The sequence below is a fragment of the Copidosoma floridanum genome, unplaced genomic scaffold (genome assembly GCF_036245765.1).
Source record: "Copidosoma floridanum isolate Cflo_tuat_1 unplaced genomic scaffold, Cflo_Japanese_pri ptg000040l, whole genome shotgun sequence".
NCBI classification, from domain to species: Eukaryota; Metazoa; Arthropoda; class Insecta; order Hymenoptera; family Encyrtidae; genus Copidosoma; species Copidosoma floridanum.
The window spans coordinates 3784212-3804359 of NW_028321917.1; the positions used below are offsets into that span (position 1 = coordinate 3784212).

At 32.0% G+C, this 20148-nt stretch overlaps 1 protein-coding gene across 4 annotated transcripts in view; it reads left to right on the forward strand.

The window, feature by feature from the left end:
• Nucleotides 1-20148, forward strand: part of Ttd14 (TRPL translocation defect 14) — an 82704-nt gene that overhangs the window by 46760 nt on the left and 15796 nt on the right. Inside the window, exon 1 of one of the 4 annotated variants that reach the window (XM_089597919.1) lies at nucleotides 17898-17937. The exons of the other annotated variants lie outside the window; for them this stretch is intronic. The gene's annotated coding sequence lies outside the window, so the exon portion shown is untranslated. Of the gene's footprint in view, nucleotides 1-17897; nucleotides 17938-20148 lie in introns of those variants that run through there. 4 annotated transcript variants of the gene reach the window in all.

Consider the following 20148-nt stretch of genomic DNA (forward strand, 5'->3'; position numbering starts at 1 on the left):
AGATAATAGCCCGGGCCCCAATTCGACACTGATTAAGGAGGCTTGGGCGATTTTGAATTAAATGCTGGCTAGGTCTGAAATTCAGAGATTATATAGATAAAGTTTGCTAGATTTTTTTAGGAAAACAAAATAGGTAGGTCAACACATTTATTTTCGAGAAAATCGCTTGTGAAAATTCGTCATTTTAACACGCAACCTAACGGAACCCGAAATTCAATAGACTACCGTACCGCAATAAAAAGCTGTGGGCCCACACATTAAATTGGTACATGTACTTGAAAGTATAAAGAATCTATTATTTAAAAAAAAGAATAGGATCAACACGTTAAATTTTGAGAAAATAGCCAGGAAAACATCGAACATGAGAATTGTTTTGTTCAGGTACTTTAAGTACGCATGCGCTGTACATTCATAAACATACAAGCATGAAAATTTGAGTCTAACACAAGTATAGGTATATAATAGCAGATGAGAGCAAGAGAGTACAGTGCTGTCAGCTTTGTCGTGGCAGGGCCGTCATCTTTACACAAGGTACCTCGGGAAAACTAATAAATTTTTTAATATCAATTTTCCCAATGACTTTTCCGCGTATTATTGCTATTTTGTTAACACATATGTATAATCAAAATGATTATAAAAAAAATATTACAAAGGATCATTTGTATGACAAATACCCCACAGGGGCCCCTCAATAGATACGACACCAAACGCCCAAGCCCCCTTAAAACATACAATAAAAAGCCCGGCCCCAGTTCGACACTATTTTAAAAAAGAGATAACAGCCTGGCCCCAATTTGACCATTTCTCTTTTTTTCAGCCCCAATTCGACATTTTCCATCGTTGGAATGAGTATACCTACGTTAGTTGGGTGTGGTTTTAATAAATATTTTAATATTTATCAACTAAACAATTATAAACAATATGGCGGCTGGCCAGTATAAGACTGTGTACTTTCATCAAATCTTCCGATCGTTTCAATACAAATTCCTAAGAAATAAGAAATACCCTTATAAAATAGCAGATCGTTCAACTGTACCCTTTTTCACATGTTTAATTTTAAAAATTTGCAATTTAACATGTAACCTTATGAAAAAGTCACTTTAAATAGTAATTATAAGATCTATATAAAGCTCCCATTTTTTGTTTGTATGAAAGATTACTATTCGATAAACCTGTTTCATTTTCAAATAGATCTGTAATTTTTTTTTTTTTTTTCCTAATGACACGAAAAGATGGGGCCAAGTATGCGTAAAACCGTGTATGTAAGTTCATCCTTATGAGAAAAATAATTTCCAGTGTTGCAGCATATATTTGCGCTCCTCCCACCTCTCTGAATTTTGTTCTCAATCACAAACGAAGAATTGTGAAAGAAGAAAACGTAATAAAAATCAAATATTGTATTTATGTAGTACGGAAATTTTTTATTTATTTATGAAAATTCTACAAAAATGTGAAAAATTGTATAAACAATAATTTATTTATTTTAAAAGTAACAAATGAATGATAAATAAATAAATGTTTCAAATTAAAAAAAAAACCTATACCAAAAAAATATGTTTTATTAAATAACTTATTCATTTGATGAAAAATTAAACCAAATGAATAAATATACAATAAATAAAAATTTACACTGAAAATAATTAACATTGGAAACAATGTACATTGAAAATAAGTTACGAACTGTAAAATTAATAAAGTAATCGGTGTGCCTGTATCAGGCCCGATCACAGCAGAGTGCATGGGTAAAGGGCTTGCCTCAGAGTGCACGAGGACGTCGGTTCAAATCTCTATGAAAACTTTTTTTTTTTTTTTTTTTTTAGATATTGGTTAAAAGAAATAATTAGTAAAATTCAAAATGTGTGGTGTGATGGGATGATGTTGTGTGGTGCTATGACGTTGTGTGGTGTACTGGGGACCGGAAGTACGTCAAGGGGGGTAGGGCGAAGGGGGAGAATCAAAGGAAAATCCACTTCCTTTACACTTTTTCTCAAGGTCACCAATCTGAAATCGTTAATTCACTACCTAGGGCAGAACGCGCCTATAGAAGTATAACTTCAAAAACTAAACAATGTAAAGTACAAATGTTGCAACAATAAATACGAGATAATCTAAATACTGCTGTATTTTAACTTTCTACTTTGCTCCTAACAGATCACTGATTCCTTTATATTTTAATATACAATACAATAACTTCCCTCTCTACATCTTTTAGAAACAAAAAAAAACTGATTTTTGTTGATAGTCCTGTGCCATTTTGACAATCCCCATGTACACAGCGTTTTCCTCCGTCTTTTTTCCCATTCTTGCTTTTGCTGTCTGTTATTATCTAATAATGATTCTTTTTAACTTTGATTTTTAGCGTACAACGCACGTGCAACGAGAGAAATGTAAACAAGCAGACCAAGTTACGTGCATAAACGGTCGACTACCATGTTGCCGGCCGCGCTGTGCAGTGGAAAATTCCAAACACTTTATTACCATAGAGAGGCGCAACTATATAAACTGTGCTTACGCCTTATGAAACATGATAAATTGTTTACCAACAGGGATATATTTTTTCCTTTGTGAGAAGACGAGCAAAGTAGATAAAAAACTACAGGTGTGTAGTACGTGTAATGATTTACACTGTAGTATTCAAAGTCTCACAACTTCTTTAAAGATATTAGTGCTTCAAAGTTACATTTCTCAGGTTATAAAGCCATTGTATACATGGACGAGCAGGTGAGCACACGTAACACAGCAGAACTGTTTATAAGTGTGTGCATTACGTTGTTTGAAATTTCTGCCTTACTTTACCTTTTTGACGGTAATTTTTTTTATAATGTAAGGAATTGAAGCTTATATTAAAATTTTATGAAGTCTTTAACGGCAACAACTTAATTTTTGCCATTTATTAAGAGATTCAAAATAGAATCCGATTAGATGGATCAATAATCGAGCGATACATTTCTTAACACTTGAACTGATTAGCACTTTAAAAATCATACGTTCACGGTATTTACGAAAATTTATGAAAAAAAAAATACAAAACAATACGTGACGTGGGGTGACATTTTTTATTAAATCACTTTTCTATTTTTTTTTAAATTAATATTGAGGTCTGGAATTTTGTATGTATACTTTCCGAACTCAATAAAAAAATACACAATGAAAAAAAGCGCACAATTGGAAAACTTTATGCATGTAATTTTAACGTTATTTTATCATTAAAACTTATACCACAGCCTTTTCTCTTTATACAATCCCGTGTTTTGACGCAGCGTGATAGCACGTTAAGCTGACCCCATTTTTTAAAATTAAGAAAGAAAAAAATGAAGAATAAACGTTCATGAAGTCACCAGAGTCAAATGACCGTGACTGAAAAAAATTATCTTAAGAAGCTCGTCTGGATAATATCACCGATTCTCGTTCATTAAACTTGTACACGCCATCGACTCCGGCATGCGATAATCGGAGCCACATCACCTTCTCTTCAGATTACAATATCTGTACACGACTACGTCGCACGGAAGTATAAATATATTTATTCCTTTTATTGTGCGCGCTTTTTATTGATGAGTCAATCAAAATGTAAATAAAATTCTGGCTTTGGTTAATCATAGCACGATACTAACGGTAGCACAAACCTATATTACTTTTGGACAGTACAGTTCACACAATAAGTGTTTTTTCTGGTAATAAGTTCAACATTACTATTCAAATAGCGGTGAACATTTGGAAGTAGGTTATTTTTTTTATTCTTGTGATGATTTTTCTTTTGCGAAGAAGTACGCTGGATACGGTTGTAACAAATTTTCTGGGTACGATTGTGACTGGATACACATAAATAACAATTTCCCCTGTCAGCGTTTCTGATATAGCTTTTTTAATATTTGTTTAGTATTTTAACGCAATTATAATAACGGATAAATAGGAATGTTTAGTTGTTTTTTTAACCAATTGTATTATAATGACGTACAACAATAAGTCCTACAGTTCCTTATAGGTAAGGAGCGATTCAAAGGTCCCAGATTTTATCTCTTATGTTATATTCGTATTAAATTATTTAAAAAGAATATTACTTTGCGTTATGTGAGATATTCCTTGCAATAAAAGTAATATGAAACCATTTTAATGCATTTTTAACTTGTCACAACCATCCCTAGGTAAAAAAAAAGACATGAAAAAGTACAATAAAACAAAAAAAAATAACAAATAAAAAAAGTAATGAAAAAAAAGAGATTAAATAGAAAAATGAATAAAATAAAAAAAAAAATAAAGAAAATTAAAAATCAAATAGAAAAATAAAAAATAGAAAAAAAATGAAATGAAGGAAATTAAAAATAAAGAATCAAATTAAAAGAAACAAACCAGGGGGTATAAATGGGTCATGGAACCCACAGTAAGAACGAAGTTCTTTAAACATGAGATGAGTATAGAGACACACAGTTTCTCAGGTAACAAGGGGGTCACCAGACCCATAGGAAGAACGAAGTTCTATAAAAATAAGTACTGCATTCATGTAGTTCACTAAAACAAAAACTTGAAAAACGAATTAAAAAAAAAAAATAAGAAAATTTAGTTCAGTACTCACGAGATGCTAATTCACCTAAATTTTTTTTTTAAATTGAAAATATAGGTCTTTACTTAAGGAAACAATATTTATTGACTGTGCTTATCATTATCCGTTCAATAAAATAATTTTTCAAATAAATCGTGAAATCTGCAGTAGTGGGACATAGTCTTTGAGGATTACGGCAGTAGTAAGACACTGTATGTGAATGTGGTGGGACAGTATATGACATTCTTATTTGCATATGTAAGAACACAATTTTTTATTTATAAGAGGTGAATTATCACTTTTGAGAGTATATAAATATTAAAAATAATAGATTAATAGGGATTTCTCTTTTATGTATATTTTTTTTAACGATTTCACAAAATCCCTACTTACTATATCCGTTAATAATAAAGGAAAAAATATTATCTAATACAACATAAACTAAATAATATAATTATTAATAATACAAACTACGAAAATGATAGAGAACACAAGTTTAAAATAAATATTAGTTTCTAAGGTCTTAAAATTTTTCTTTTTATTTTGCTCTGCAAAAAAAGAACTTCACACGCACTTAATGCTTTTTCATTGTCTTCTAGTTTAGATAAACATTTTTTTATTTTCTGTACTATTGAGTCATTATTCGCATTCCGCTTTTCTTACTTAAAAATTTTTTTTTAATTTTTAATTTTCAAGTTAATTTCTTTTTTTGTTACTAACAGTTTTTTTACTCTCTTGAACTTCTTGTCAGTTATCCTTAGCTGCTTCCTTCTTGATCTTAAAATTAAGATTGGTTACAGAAAATATATTTTTTAAAGGAGAATTATTTAATTATTCTGTGGAGATAAGAAGCAAGTTTTAAAGGCTGAAATACCAAATGAAAATATATTGTTAGTAAACTTATACCTGTATTTTTCCGTTGACAATTTTCAGAGGTATTGATTTTGTTCAGTTGTTTTTTCAATATTAGTATACTGAAAATTAATAATTGAAAATATATATCATTTTCTGCAAAGTTGATTTTTTTACATTGGGTAGGATGGATTGATACAGATTGCATTGAGGTTAGGTTTCCGATTATGTCTATTTACCAGTTAACAATGCTCTTATTCATTTAACTACTAATCCTACAAATATATTTGAGTTTAATTTTACTATTGAAGATTAGACTGATGACACTCGCACGATTACTATAGTAAAAAGCATGAAATCACAGTCGTTAAAAATATAATTTGGTATTGTCAAATACTTGTCCTACTACTACTTAGTTTTTAAAAAAAAGGATGCAGTAGTGGGACAGCAATGATAAACCTCGTCCCACTTCTACATGGTGTTTGCAGAAAATAAGGGTATACTAGGACAGGCTATATTTTATGACGAAGTAATTATTTTTAAGATTTAATTAATAAAACTTGTTCTTTAGTGTCATATTATTACGTATAAATAGTTGGAACGTACGAAAAAAGTTTTATTTTCGGTATATCATCTTGATAGTCAACTTTAGTGTCACATCTAAAATGGGCAAAATTCCTCGTTTAAGACGTATGCATTAAACGAGTACTTGGACAGCTTGATAAAATATTTTTTTCATTCTCCCTTGAACGTTTACCACAATCAATTTTGGGAGTCTTATTTAGCTAAAAGATAAAGGAATATTAGGAAATTTTGTTAAGGATATTTATTGTCAAATGAATTTACCAGTCATGATTTTCTCCTCCTGTCCCACTATACCCTGCAATTTCTGCGTTGTCCCACTATACCCCATTTTACCTTACGTGACATAAAGAACTTCGTTCTAACAAAAAAAAAAAACGAAAAAAAAAAAAAAATGGCACAACCGACTTTGGGTTGGGTTGGTTGTACTATTTTTTTTTTTTTTTTTTTTTTTTTTTTTTTTTCTAATAAGCTCTCACGTGCAAATAGTCTACTTTAAATCAAAAAATTTTTATACACATGTAGAGAGGAATATTCAATTTATCATATCTAGCAATTTTCATCCCACTAAGTAGCATAATTTCCAAGTTATGCATTTTAGAGTATTAAATGGCACAACTTTCGTCGTTCTTGGTATCGAAATAAAAAAATTTTTTTTCGTAATTGTATTAGTTTGATATTTTTTCAATATATGTTTTTCGAGTTTCTTGAGAAATAAAAATAACGTAAGGTCATGATTAAACTTAGTGATTAACAGACACTTATTTTCTTGTTGGAAATGTGACTTATAAAAGGTAATGGAAACGGATGAATCTAATGATAATGTTGTTTAACTTTGTATAATATATCAACCTACCAAAAACATACATTTTTCAATTGGCCCAATATTCTTGATTGCTTTTATTTTTAGGATACTTGACCAGCTTCGGAAGATTTTCAATTACAAATCGTTAATAGGATTAGTAAAAATAAGTTGTGCCGATGAACTGTGCACAATACGGTTGAGCCTTGGACAATATAATGAATACACATAGAGGAGAAATAGGATAGAATCAGATTAAAAAATTGCAGAATACTATTTTTATAGTTTCGGGCGCATTTGGAGTACTCTAAATAGTACTGAGAATAGTCAAACCAATATATTATGCAATGTAAAGAAAAAAAGTGTCATGTCGATATTAAACGACCCTCAATGCAATAAAATAATTACTTGACTACACGATTCCGTTGATAATTTTAACACTGACGCCGAAGATAAACAAAACGTACTTAGCATTTTTATGCGCAGCTTGAAGTTCATTTAATATTAATAACCATCCTGGGTTAGCCTTATATTTAGACATGTTTTATTGGTCAAAGTAAGTGTTAAATTAATTAACAGCACATCGGTAAAATATTGCAGATTTAAAATGGACTAAATATTAGGAAAATTCAAGAATTGATGTAATTTCTTCATAAATATTAATAAAGATTTGAAATTACTTTTTATTAAAAAAATGTAATCACACTCCAGGTAAAAACTTTTGAATTTTATTTTTCAATTAGTGCATCTTAAGTATCTTACATCATAATCAATTCAATCATGGGATTTAGAGATCTATACTTATACTTAGAATTATATTGTGGCTGGCTACAAAAAATTTTTTTTATTTGGTTAAACATTATTTCCAACATTGTTTCCACGAATGAAATATATCATGTTATTCCAATTTTTGAATAAGCATTTTATGAGTATAAAATTATAGAATGTGGTACATAACATCTTGGTACACAACTTTTTGCAAATGTATAGGCTTATGGGATCAAATAACGAAATAAGAACATAAGAATCCGATGGAGAAATGCACAGGACTTACTTAATGTGGTGTCAAGTTTGTTTATTTGTTAGAAGCGGAGATATGGTCTAAGTTGGTCTTATGTGTGCATGTATGTTATACGTAATCAAGTTTTCAGACAAACGAGACAAACCAAATCTCACTTTACAAATTATTATAGTTGTGTTGGACTATTATCGTTCATTATTACATCATTTTATTCGGTTGCTCATGTTTGCTATAGTACAGTTATAGTTAGAGCATATCAATGTTACGATTAAAAAATATTGCGTTGTAAAATACTCGTAAAATAGTAGTTTTCGCACCTGAGAGCGCATGTTTCCAGGGTAAGCACCTCCTTTTGCTTTCCCCGGTTGGATTCTCTACCTTTCCTACTAAGTACTGAGGGTGCAGTAAACGTACAAACATAAAAAAATTCCGGAGTAGGAAAACACCCTTATTTTCGAAAATTTTATAACGTAAAGTATAACATTCATAACATTCTAAATTTTCTTAGCGAAAAATATTAGATTTGTTTCTATTAAAAAGCTCGAAGTTACACTTTGATAGTTTTGAGAAAGCTAAATGCTTAAAAGCTTTACTCTCGAACCAATCTATCATTTTCCGAGTTTTAAATAAAAAACGAGGAAAACACCTCGGAAAACAAAACAATACATACCAATTTAAATCAACTTATCAAGTACTTTTTAAAATCCTTTTCTTTCGTGATTAGTCCATATCGATCAAATTTCAATAAAGAAACATTTTCATGTAACATGGAATTTTTACAATTTTTACTTACGAGAATTTCGAAATTTAAGATGTAAATCTACTGTTTTTCGTTAGAGTATTTTTGAATTTAATTTTTTTCATGAAAAATTTCACGTAATGGTTTTTGTCTATGGCATAAATACAACGTACATGTACTATACTAATAATAGTAAAAGCAACACAACTATTAGCAAGCGATACACAAATGTTACGATGTGAAACTATAATAACTTGTTTTTCAAATGATTTCTGAAAGAATAAATTTATCATTTTTATATTCGTGGGCTTTTTAATTTATTAAAAACAATAGCGGCCCCCCGTCTCGTCTTCGCCCGAGACTTACTAAATGGAACACCGTAGTGTATGGACATGTAATGTGAAACGTTTTCAGTTAGAAATTTCACATCTATTCCTGACACTTCTCAGAATAGAAATCTTCTTATTAAAAACATATTTGTTCAGAATCCATAGTTTATTTGGTCAAATAATAAGCTGTAAGAATTAAAAAAATAATATTACTATGCAGAAAAGTACCGTGCGTTCCTTATGCCATAAAATAATCGTTGGCCATAATGGGGCCGTTAATTTACAGTTTCTCCCGTATAATTTACAAAAAGGGCTATTTTTTAAAGTTGTTAAGATCTAAAACTCCCAAAAAATAGATGTTAAAAAAAAAATTTTTTTCTCTTATTTTACAACTTTATTACCAGAGCAACAAAGTCCTTGAGTTTAATCTCTACATTTTTTTATTGCCTCAAAAATACAAGTACATTTTTTACTTATTTAAAAATCTGAATTCAGATATTTACAGATTTAAGAGATTACTGTGAGGGTACAATGAAAAGCCGATCTCTCACGTAATGAATCCTTTATTTGTCGATTTTGAAGCTACTATTCCAATCTCGATAAATTTTCCGCGTCAGTTTCTTGACGCCTAAGATCAAATTCATTCGAAACATTTGAAGTTTTCCTTCCAATTCACCCTCTTGCGACTATTGGCATGCTTACGACTTTTGTGACCCCTAAAGGCTGTTTTCTGTCAACTTTGTTGAGTTCTTATATATATATTTGTTGGCAAGGTAGTTCGACGTCCGATTACCCTAAAAAAAATGGTGAGCTTCTTAAGTAAACTCTATCTTGACTAAAGTTTACAGCAATGTTACCGCCTGGATACCTCAGGGTGATCTTCTTTGGCCTACTGTTGAAGCCGAGACTGATCGGGAGAAAAATTACCAAGTCTGAAGCTTTGGAGCTAGTTGCAGAGATCTTTCCTAACGTCTTCTGGTATAACGTCGAAGACGTTGGTGTCTAAAGCACCTTTTTTTGCAGACTCAGTTGTTTTCATGATCTAAGGTGGAGAGATCGGTTCGTGATGCTTGCCCGTTGGAGACTCCCGTTGGCTCAAGTTTGTTTTTTCCTTCATAGCTGTTAGGTTTGCCCAGCGCAAACCTTAGAGAAGATCGGTAATTCCTGGTTACATGCTCAGAGTCGAGGGCGTAATATAGGGTCTTCGGTGGCCGGGGTTCCCAGCCTTACGACGAACAACTTCGCTCGTGACGTCTGCCAGTAAATGACTGACTTGGTTTAATAGTGGCCGTCTTGGTTTAATAGCGGATCCTACTGACTAAAGTGAAAGGCTGGCGTATTTTTAAAAAACTTTGAGCTCATTTATTGCTATTTTTATTAAATTTTTCAAGATAAAAACTAAACTAAAACTATCTAGAAAGTGTCAAGAATCGGTATGCGAAATTTCAGCAAAATCAGTTCAGTAGTTTTCGCGGTTAACGATTACAACAGTTTGAGCGAATTTGCTTTATACATTAGTAAGATAAGATACAAAAAGAAAGATAGCTTACACCAATAATTCTTTGGTCATTGGAACGTAAAAACAAATAAAATTACCTTATCGGGTCTGCGTACTGCCGCTAAAGTTAGAACTTTCAAAACGTGTCAGGTGAAAGTATTAATGATTCCTTATACTTAGCCTCTTTTTCTATTTCCTACGTAGGTAATTAATTGTCTTCAAACATATATTTAGGTGTAGTACATTATATATATATATATATATATATATATATATATATATATATATATATATATATATATATATATATATAGGAGCGCGCGGTGGCTCAGTGGGCTAGGTCGTGAATTGGCACGCGGGAGACCGTGGTTCGATTCTCGGCCAGTGCGAATTTTTGGGCAAGTACCTCTGTGTATTTGCACATGTGCTTTTTCACCACGCAATGCTTCTCAAGGAGGGTTTAGGCGATCTCCTCGCAGCATAATTGCCTAATTTCTCCCTACCCCCTCCCAGACATGGGGGAGGCTCCCATTCCTCTTCCCTTCCTTCTCCCAAATGCTAAGTGCCCTGTATAGGGGCCGGAGGTAAAGCACTATTATATATATATAGGCCAGAAAAGTACCAAGAAAGTCTCGGGCAGTTTATAAATTAAAGTGTTATTAAAAGCCTTACAAGTTTAAAATGTGCACCACAGCCATTTATTTCAATTTTTCAATATTTACCAAAAATTTAATTATTAAAGAATTCAATGAACTACGTAGCATTGATTATTTTTAAATTGTTACACCAACTTCACTAAATAAAAAAACAATCTTTAGCAGAAAAAGTTGAAAACTAAAATTTAATGAACGTAAAATATCCAGTCACTGATCAACCACGCTTATGAGTGTATCAAAATCACATAAATGTTTTTTGCACTACTATACAGTATGCAGCCTTATTGCGTCAGTCGCTTTAGAATAATATTATCCTGCAATTTATAGTAGATCTTTCAAAGTAGGTGTTGAATCATTGATTTCGTTGTTTTTTTTTCTTTTTTTTTTTTTTTTTTTTTTTTCTTAAAAGCTATTAACATTAATGTACCTAACACGCTGTACTGCAACAAACTTCTTAAAAGTTGTAGCCTCACGATTTAAATGCATGTTTTTATTGTAAAACTTGGTATTTTTATGTTAAATTCAATCCTTAATAAAACTTTCTAATATTACAATTTATAGATCAATTGTAATCAGTATTTAGCAAACTTTGTTTTTCTGAGATCTTCGATACGATGTAAGCGTGGACGGATACCTCGATATTGGTACACAAAAAAGCTTAACATGCGTCAAACTCAATCACCAACGTACTATCTACATTTAAAATAGTAAAAATTTAACTATTTAAGAAATGAACAAGATTTTCACTGGCAAAATAGTTAAAAATTACAGGATCATTTATTTGCACCCGGTCGATATAAATTTTAATCCTTAATATTTATCTGTAATCCAATAAATGATCTTAACCAAAATGAAGAGAATTGTACAGAACAAAAACATCATCCCGAGCTGTGCCAATAATAAATTTACCAGTTAATCGAAATAGGGAAACCGTTAACTTAGTAGAAATAGTAAATATTTATTAAGTTGTAAACTCATAACTTTCAAATTTAGAAAGAATGTATTTACATCCATAAAGCGTGAAAAAAAAAAGAGAAAAAATATGTCAATACCCCAAGCGCCGCTTTAACACGTCTATAGCTAACAATTGTGTAGGTACAGAATGTGCGCATCATGCAGCAATTTCCGATTTCCCTGGATTCTCAAGCGTCAACGTTATCCCTCTTTTTCTACGAGAGCAGCAAGCAGAGCTCAGGCGATCAAGGTTGCTATACAATGACGTCGTATCCGTCAAGCGCGCTAGAAGAGCTTACCTTTCAGCCTGACCGAAATTTTCTCTGTCCCCCGTTAGAAATTTTTTTTCCCCGAAAGCTATGTTTGCACGTACGATTGTAACATAATACATCTGTCTTATTGGTGCTTATGACATTCGCGGAAAAGTGTGGCTCGTTTTTTTTCGTCCACGTCCATATACTCGAATATGAGAACGACTCAACTATAATATATAATCAGGTTTATATACTCGCACTCTATGTACGGACACCCTCGTGACTTACTGGAGCCCTCCTACTACTTCGTGCTATGTATTATACGTTGTAGACTTGTTGTTTTATTCTTGGCCACTTTTTTTTTTTTTTTTTTTTTTTTTTTACTGACACACGTAGAAAAAAAACACATCAAGATTAGAGGACGTGATACCATCTCACTGAATTCTACAAACTTTTGTCTTACCCTGGTACGAGCAGGGGAAGATAGCGCAAAATGATCCGTCTCAGATTTCAGCGGTTCCACCATGGCATCACAGAGTTGTGTGTGTGAAAATAACTTGATATATTTGGTACTGACAGTAACAGCTAACCTTTGACGCGTGTTCACATACAAATACTAAAGAAATAGTAAAAATCGTCAATTTTATGTGGTTTTCAGCACTTTTTCAAGAATCGTAATTTTGTTGTTTGTATAATAGAAGACTTTAAATGTATGAGTCTATAAGAAAGTAGTATGCGTTTTTTCCAAACCTAGCGTGACCATTTTTTTTTTTTTTTAAGTAAAAACGGGACACCTTATCTGAATTGTGCTAGCCTTCGTCATAGACTTTTTTTAGAAAACAAATTTCGAAAAAACTAGTAAACGTATATATAATATTTATTGTTAATTTATTGTAATGAGCATGTATAGTGCACTGGACATAGTATGTATATTTTAATAAAAACACCTCTAGACCATATACGAGATTTTAAATAATTCTAAAACTCTTGACAACTTTTATTAAAATTCAATTTCGTTTTCATTAACATGGCTTTAAGAATAGACACTTGTAGTTGAGTTTTTTCCAACGTCCATAGTTTTTTCATTGAAGAAAATATATTCAACTAAAATGCTTATATTGGTGTGGCTTAGATTATGAGTGCGAAAATGTGTGAATACTTCTACCCAACGGTTGTTAGTCAATACATTTTGTTCATTCCAGTGAGACACTTTTTGAGATGTTACGTAAGCAGAAAATACTGCGAATTCGTCAAATAATACTAGATCCTCGTTTACATAAACAAATTCTCTTTCAATCAAAACATCTATTGATTTTTGAACATCTTCCCACTTGAGCACTTTTCTTAAATTTGCCCAATAAAATACATTTAACTCTTTATTAGATACAGTCATACATTTTTAAAATTCTTTTGAGCGCAGATATAAGGGCAAGCCATCTAGTGTTGCTGTAACCCAGTAATTTTTTATATTCAGTGTCTACTTCACAGCAAAATTCCTTCAGCCCCTCAACTCGAACTGTATAAATATAATAAAACGAATAAATTTTCACAATTATACATTCTACATCCACAGGTAAACCATCTGCAGCTGATTTGATAGCATTTTCAATTATATGCGCTCCGCACCCTATACTTATTAAAGGCTTTTGAAGGGACGATTTTAATTTAGCGAATACGTTATTGACACCTCGTCTAGCTTTGCCTCCAAAATTACAGTTAGTGTTATCACCACAAAATGCCACAACATTTGAAGATAATTTATTTTCTGTCAATACTCGAATCAAGAATCAACAATAATATCAGAACTTTCACCGGGCTGATCTTGGAAATCTAAGATTTTTACCTGTATTCCTTCATATAGTTTGAAATACCGTACTATGATTGGAAAAATTTTTGTGCTAACGTGATTTGATGCATCGGTTGAAATTGTTATACAGTGAGATTTGTCAAGATCGGCTTTCAACTGTTCTATCCCTGCACATAATAAAACGTTAACAACGATAGCTTTTGTTTTCGTTCGTGCGCATTTAGATTTTTGTCTGAAACATGTTTGAATCAACTTTGAAGCACAATCATTAGATCAAAAGCTGTGATTCTCTCGTATTGTGTGGTAAGACCACGCGCCTTCTGCTGCAGCAATATCCAAATCATGTCGAGTTGGCACATCTGAATTCTTAAAGAAATTTAACATAGACCTACTTAAAGCAGCTACCCGGTCAGCATTTTTACGTTTTTCTGATTATAAATGTTTTTCTATATCACAAGCGCCACCATGAGAAACACTAAATTCTGTGCAACACTTTTCGCAGCTTACATGCGAGGGGTCGATTTTTTTACTTATAAAGGGGTACTTTGCTTGTGATTTATCGCTAAACGTGATACGCGTAACTTTTATAACAATCATTTACAAACTTAAGACTGTTTTGATATGGATCAAAAGTTTGAATTCGAAGAAATATAGAATCTAGAGACAAGACATACCCTACATTAAAAGTTTAACTTCCAATAAAGATTAAATCTACAGAGTTGAAAGTTTCAGTTCAAAGAAATGTAGAATCCAAAACAAAAGGTAAATTAATAGTTTAAGTTTCAAGAAACATTTAATCTAGAAATACGAACTTGCACATTTTTTTGAAAAACGGGACTTTAACGGGACATCATCAGGAAAACGGGACAAATCGGTGTCCCCAGGTATTCGTCGGGGACATTGGGACGGCATCGCGGCACCCCAAAAAATGGGACAGTCCCGGACAAAACGTGACGTATGGTCACGTTATCCATACCCCAAAGATCATGTTATCTTCACATGTGTATAAAATAATTTTTCGCATGTACTGAAATATATGTGTATAAGTATAATTAAATTGATACATCGAAACAAATTGTTCTGAAAAATTGTAGTTAAGTTAGTATAGCTTCACTGCACATCATGAAAAAAGTACTTCAGCTCACATTAAAAAATAATTTTTCCTGAAAAGGGTCATTTTGCACCGTGTCACACGAGCGTTTGTTGCTATTTTTCTTTCTCTTTGTCTCCCGACATGTCTTCCGTTTAACATTCAATATCTAAGCGTAAATGTAAACATCCGTTTCATTACAACCTATCGAGTTCTCTTCAACTGCAGTATTGTATTGGGAAAACATTCATATACCCACTATATAAACGTGATGTTGAAAAAATTGTACTCAAAGGTGAAAATTTACTCCAATAGCCGAGTCGTCAGCTCGAGATCGGAGATCTGCGATACAGGAACGACGAGTAAAGTGACCCATCGTGTTCGCTACTGCCATATCTAGTGAGGGTGAGTTCAGTCGTCACCATCTAACTAAACAAGACGAAATCCCCCTTTACGTTGCTAAATATTGAAGCATTCGTTTTTTTTTTTTTTTTTTTTTTTTTTTCTAATATTTACTTTTGGGGGCATGTTTTCATATCAAAATTATGCCAGATGAAAATTTAGCCCGAATTTTCATTAATTATTTTTTATCCAAAATAAACTCCCATTCCTACATTTACTCAAATTTTTTTTTTTTTTTTCAACCATTTGTAAAAATTGATTTTTTTGGGTCACTAGAATCAAAAAGGATTTTTTTTATATAGCTTACTGTTTCGGACTTTTACAGTCATCAACAATTTAATGTGTTATTTATTATCACTAGCCTCGAATTAAAACCAAATTTTTAGCAAATCCTTATTCGAGAACATGCTTCAAAAGTAGTACATAAACAAAATGGTAGTTTTTGTACCTGGTAGCGCATGTCTCCAGGGCAAGCGCCAGGCCCGAAGAACTCCTTGTTCTTGTCCTGGTTGAATGCACACCATGTGCGAACTGTATTTTTCCTACTGAGGGCACTCTAAACGTGCAAAATGCCCAAAGTTAGAAAAAAAAGATTTTGCCTTGTCTGATCAGTCTTTAATCTCTAATAAGTCTCTAATTGTAATTTTTTTTCTAAGATTAAATTTTTCTAGCTGAATACAGGCTTTTTAATAGTTATAGTGCTGAATCAGAGTAATTATGTATTACCCATTATGAATCGGCTTTATTAATAAATGTTCTCTTTTCATGTTGTATTCTTTCAAAATAGTAAGCAATGCATCATGGTAAATCGTAGATAACACATTCATCTCGTAATTACTGTTTAAATAACCAAGATAGTTTCATTCGTAAATCTATATATGGACTCTGGTTGGTCGTTCAATATCATACTATAAATATCGAAAGATCACTGCTGCTGTAGAAATTGTATACTTGATACATGTTTCTATTAACCAAAGTTTTCGCATTTTATTCGTTGAACAACACTTTAGGCATCATTGTGGCGTAGTATATTACTAAGGTAAAGTACCCAGAGTTGGACACTTTAGACAGTCGAAATTTTCTTTGCTGATTTATAAAAAAACTAACAAAAAATGATGTTAAAAAAACATTGCATTAATTATTAAAAAATTTTTTTTATTTATTAGAAAAAAAATGTCAGGTTAATAAACAAAGAAAAAATTAATATCAAAGAAAAATCATCAAGACCCAGTAATTAGAGGATTAATCATGAGATACCAACTGATTCTATAGTATATGCACACGCTATGTGTATGTACGCGGGTTGTGATCGCCATTTATATTGTATATAGTGGTCGCGTTGGCGCAACGGTAGAGTTGCAGTTCCGTCGATCTCCGAGGTTAAGCTGCATTTGGCGCGGTCAGTACTTGGATGGGTGACCGTTTGGTCACCATTCGAGTCTCGCCGTTTCACCTGTGCTCTTGATTCTCGAAGGTCGATTAACTGTTTCTCTGACGCTTCGTCTACGTGATCATAGGTGTGACTGAGTTGGTCCAGATGTTTCTGTATGTATATGTATATAAACATCTGGTCATAACTCTGGTGCACCGGTGGCTAATTAACACTATGCTTGTGTAAAAAAAATGCCATGTCTGAGCCTACGGGCGATGATGAATGAAAAAAAAAAAAAAATTTATATTGTATTGTGTCACCAGTTATATTATATTGTGCTCTTGATGGTTTTAAAACAACAATAATGACGTAGAGTATACGAGTCATTTAACAAAAAACTGCGTTATCTAACTGATATTTTTTTTTTTTTTGGTAGTGTATAAAATTTCTTAACACGTGTTTTGAGATGAGACCGAAAAAAATTGTTGCGCGAGCTTAAGGGAGATCTATCGGTTACAGAATTAACAATGAGAAATTAATGGAAATTTATTTATAAATGAATAAAGTCATAAAAATGGCACTGTCAAAATTTGAAAGCACAGGATTTTTTAAGAGCGGAGTTATTAATATTCATATTTAGCTAATTTTTACATGTAGGTTTATGATTGTCGTCTTTTTAAGCGCTTCTGCTGCATTTACCTCGCTTATTAACAATGAACTTTAGATACAAATTTTATCAATGACAAAAAAATATCTTATTATTCAATTAATTTAATTGAACATCTCGAGGGTACTGGTGAGAGAAGAAATTAATTAATTAGCATGGTAAAAACTACTCAAAGTTATGTTTTCACAGGAGAGCAAGAAAAACAGACGACATACCAAACTGTAGAGGGCGTCGCATGGACTATAGCGAGGGATTGAACCTCCTTAGGATGAAAAAATATGCCTATAATTGCTAAGGGCCTGTAACATCTTGTATCTTTGTTTATGTTGCAATATCGGCTCGGATAGTGGCTTGTACATGCATATATTAATGGTAAGGATGATATTAAAGAATGATATTAATATAATAATAAAGTCAAACTTCCCTTGAAAGAGTAGTCATCTTAGTTATGATAAGATTCTGTAAAATCCGGAACGCTCCTATTTTTCGTAAATAAAAGTTAAAAAATTGTAAAAAATTTTCTCACGCAGATGCAGCAGACCCCAAGAAATTTCAGCTTATTTTCGTCAGTACAAATATGTATACAATACAAAAAAAATATATTTACAAATATTAAAAATCTATTTGAAGCGTTTGTCAACATATGTGTATGAAGCGTTCTGTTATTTTTATTTTACTACCGTGAGCGTAATTTAAGTTATTTTTATATGGATTCTGTAGTAATGAGTAAGGGGGTATGAAATTTTGAGAGTAAGTACTTTGAGACTTCAAAAACAAACTCTCAAAATTTCATCAAGTTCGTGAGACTTTAGTTTACTGGCGAACCTCCTTAAAGTTTTCGCGTTGTTGGCGGACTCTCAACTCTGTTATAAAAACTTTGTAATGATTGTTTATAATTTTTTTCTATGATATATTTCTTTTATTTTTATTCTAAAATACTCACATGATTTTTAACCATTATTTTATTCTAAGTTAATGTTTTTTAATGATTGTAATATCACTATAAATGTATAACTGAATTGTTACTTTGAATCACTAAAGTAAAAAGTAATAATATGACAATCTTGACCTTGTTGTTTTAAACTACAAATGATTTTTTTTGCAATACTGTCGCATTAAGTGTTGCAAAACCAACCTGCCGCGAGCTTGCAGGCCGTCCTACCGCTTCTCGATCGTATTTTGTTTTTTCGACGGTGCTTCGTTTCAACTCTTGCATACACATACAAATACAAATACATACACACATATGTAAATGAATGTTTTGATTTCAAAAACGCATTACGAATTCTTTGATAACACTTACTGACATTTTTTACTTTTATATGTGTTGTATGTTTTTAACAATCACGATTAGGTAAGGTAGAAAACCATTTACAGCTGCCGTAACAGCTCAAAACTACTAAAGACGACGGGAAATGATCCCTCAGCCTGTCGGTCTCAGATCTACCGACACATGTGGATCTGTATACGCTACACTAAGAAAAGTAGTGTTCAAAAAAATATTATAACTGTATTAAAAACTACTATATTTACAAGTGAGCTATACTCACCTGATGACGCAAAATTATTACGTTTAAAATAATTTTTATTATATTTTAAATAATTTTTATCATGCAGTAGCCCTAGAAAAATTACTTCACGTCGTAATAAAAATTACTATGTCTAAAATAGTAAAAATTGTGGTAGTACAATTTTTGCTACACAATATAATAAATTTTGTTGTAATCGTTTTAAAACGTACCACATTCTAACGTAGGATTTGCTATGTGACATAGTAAAATTTCTCATTCCACTACATTGCTATTGGAGGTGTAAACCGACTCCTAGCACCCCTAGCGTATTTTATCTGAACTCGAGTTAGGTCCTGCCGCCAATGATTTGAACATATGAAAACTGTCTAAGTTAAATTTAATGTTTGGTTTTTATTATTCTCCGGTCAAATAATGTTATAAGACTGATTTAATAATGACGAGTGTTAGTAAATATGGTGTTCCCAACTGTTGTCAAAGAAAAAATCCCGAAGTAAGTAGGAATAATCTTACATAAATCTTCAAAATCTGTTGATCGAAAAATGAGTGGATACGAAGGTGTAATATAAACAAGCAGATTGGATCCAAGTCTGCTGTACGCAGCGCACACTTTTTGGTATCAAATTACTTACCAAGACGATTCACTTTAAATTTCAATCATTGGTGGCTTGACCCAACTCGAGTTCAGATTAAATACGCTAGGGGAGCTAGGAGTCGGTTTACACCTCCAATTCAGTATAGTAAAAATTACTATGTTCGAAAGTAATTTCGTACGATGTATATAGGTACATACGTCTATTGAGTTTCAAATTTGAAGTTATACGAATGTAAATATTCAGAGAAACATATTATTTAATTTATCAGGGTTAAAAATTGATACGTGCCGACAATTAATTTTGAATCGACTAACTATCCGTTGTTAATACCGTGGCCCACAGAAAACCCTTTGATTTTTTAACTTTAGTGTGTGTATGATAAACAGTACACGTTCCCACATGTACTTTATCCATACTCGCGTGGACGTCATGTCCCGTGGTCTAGTGGTTGCGGAGCC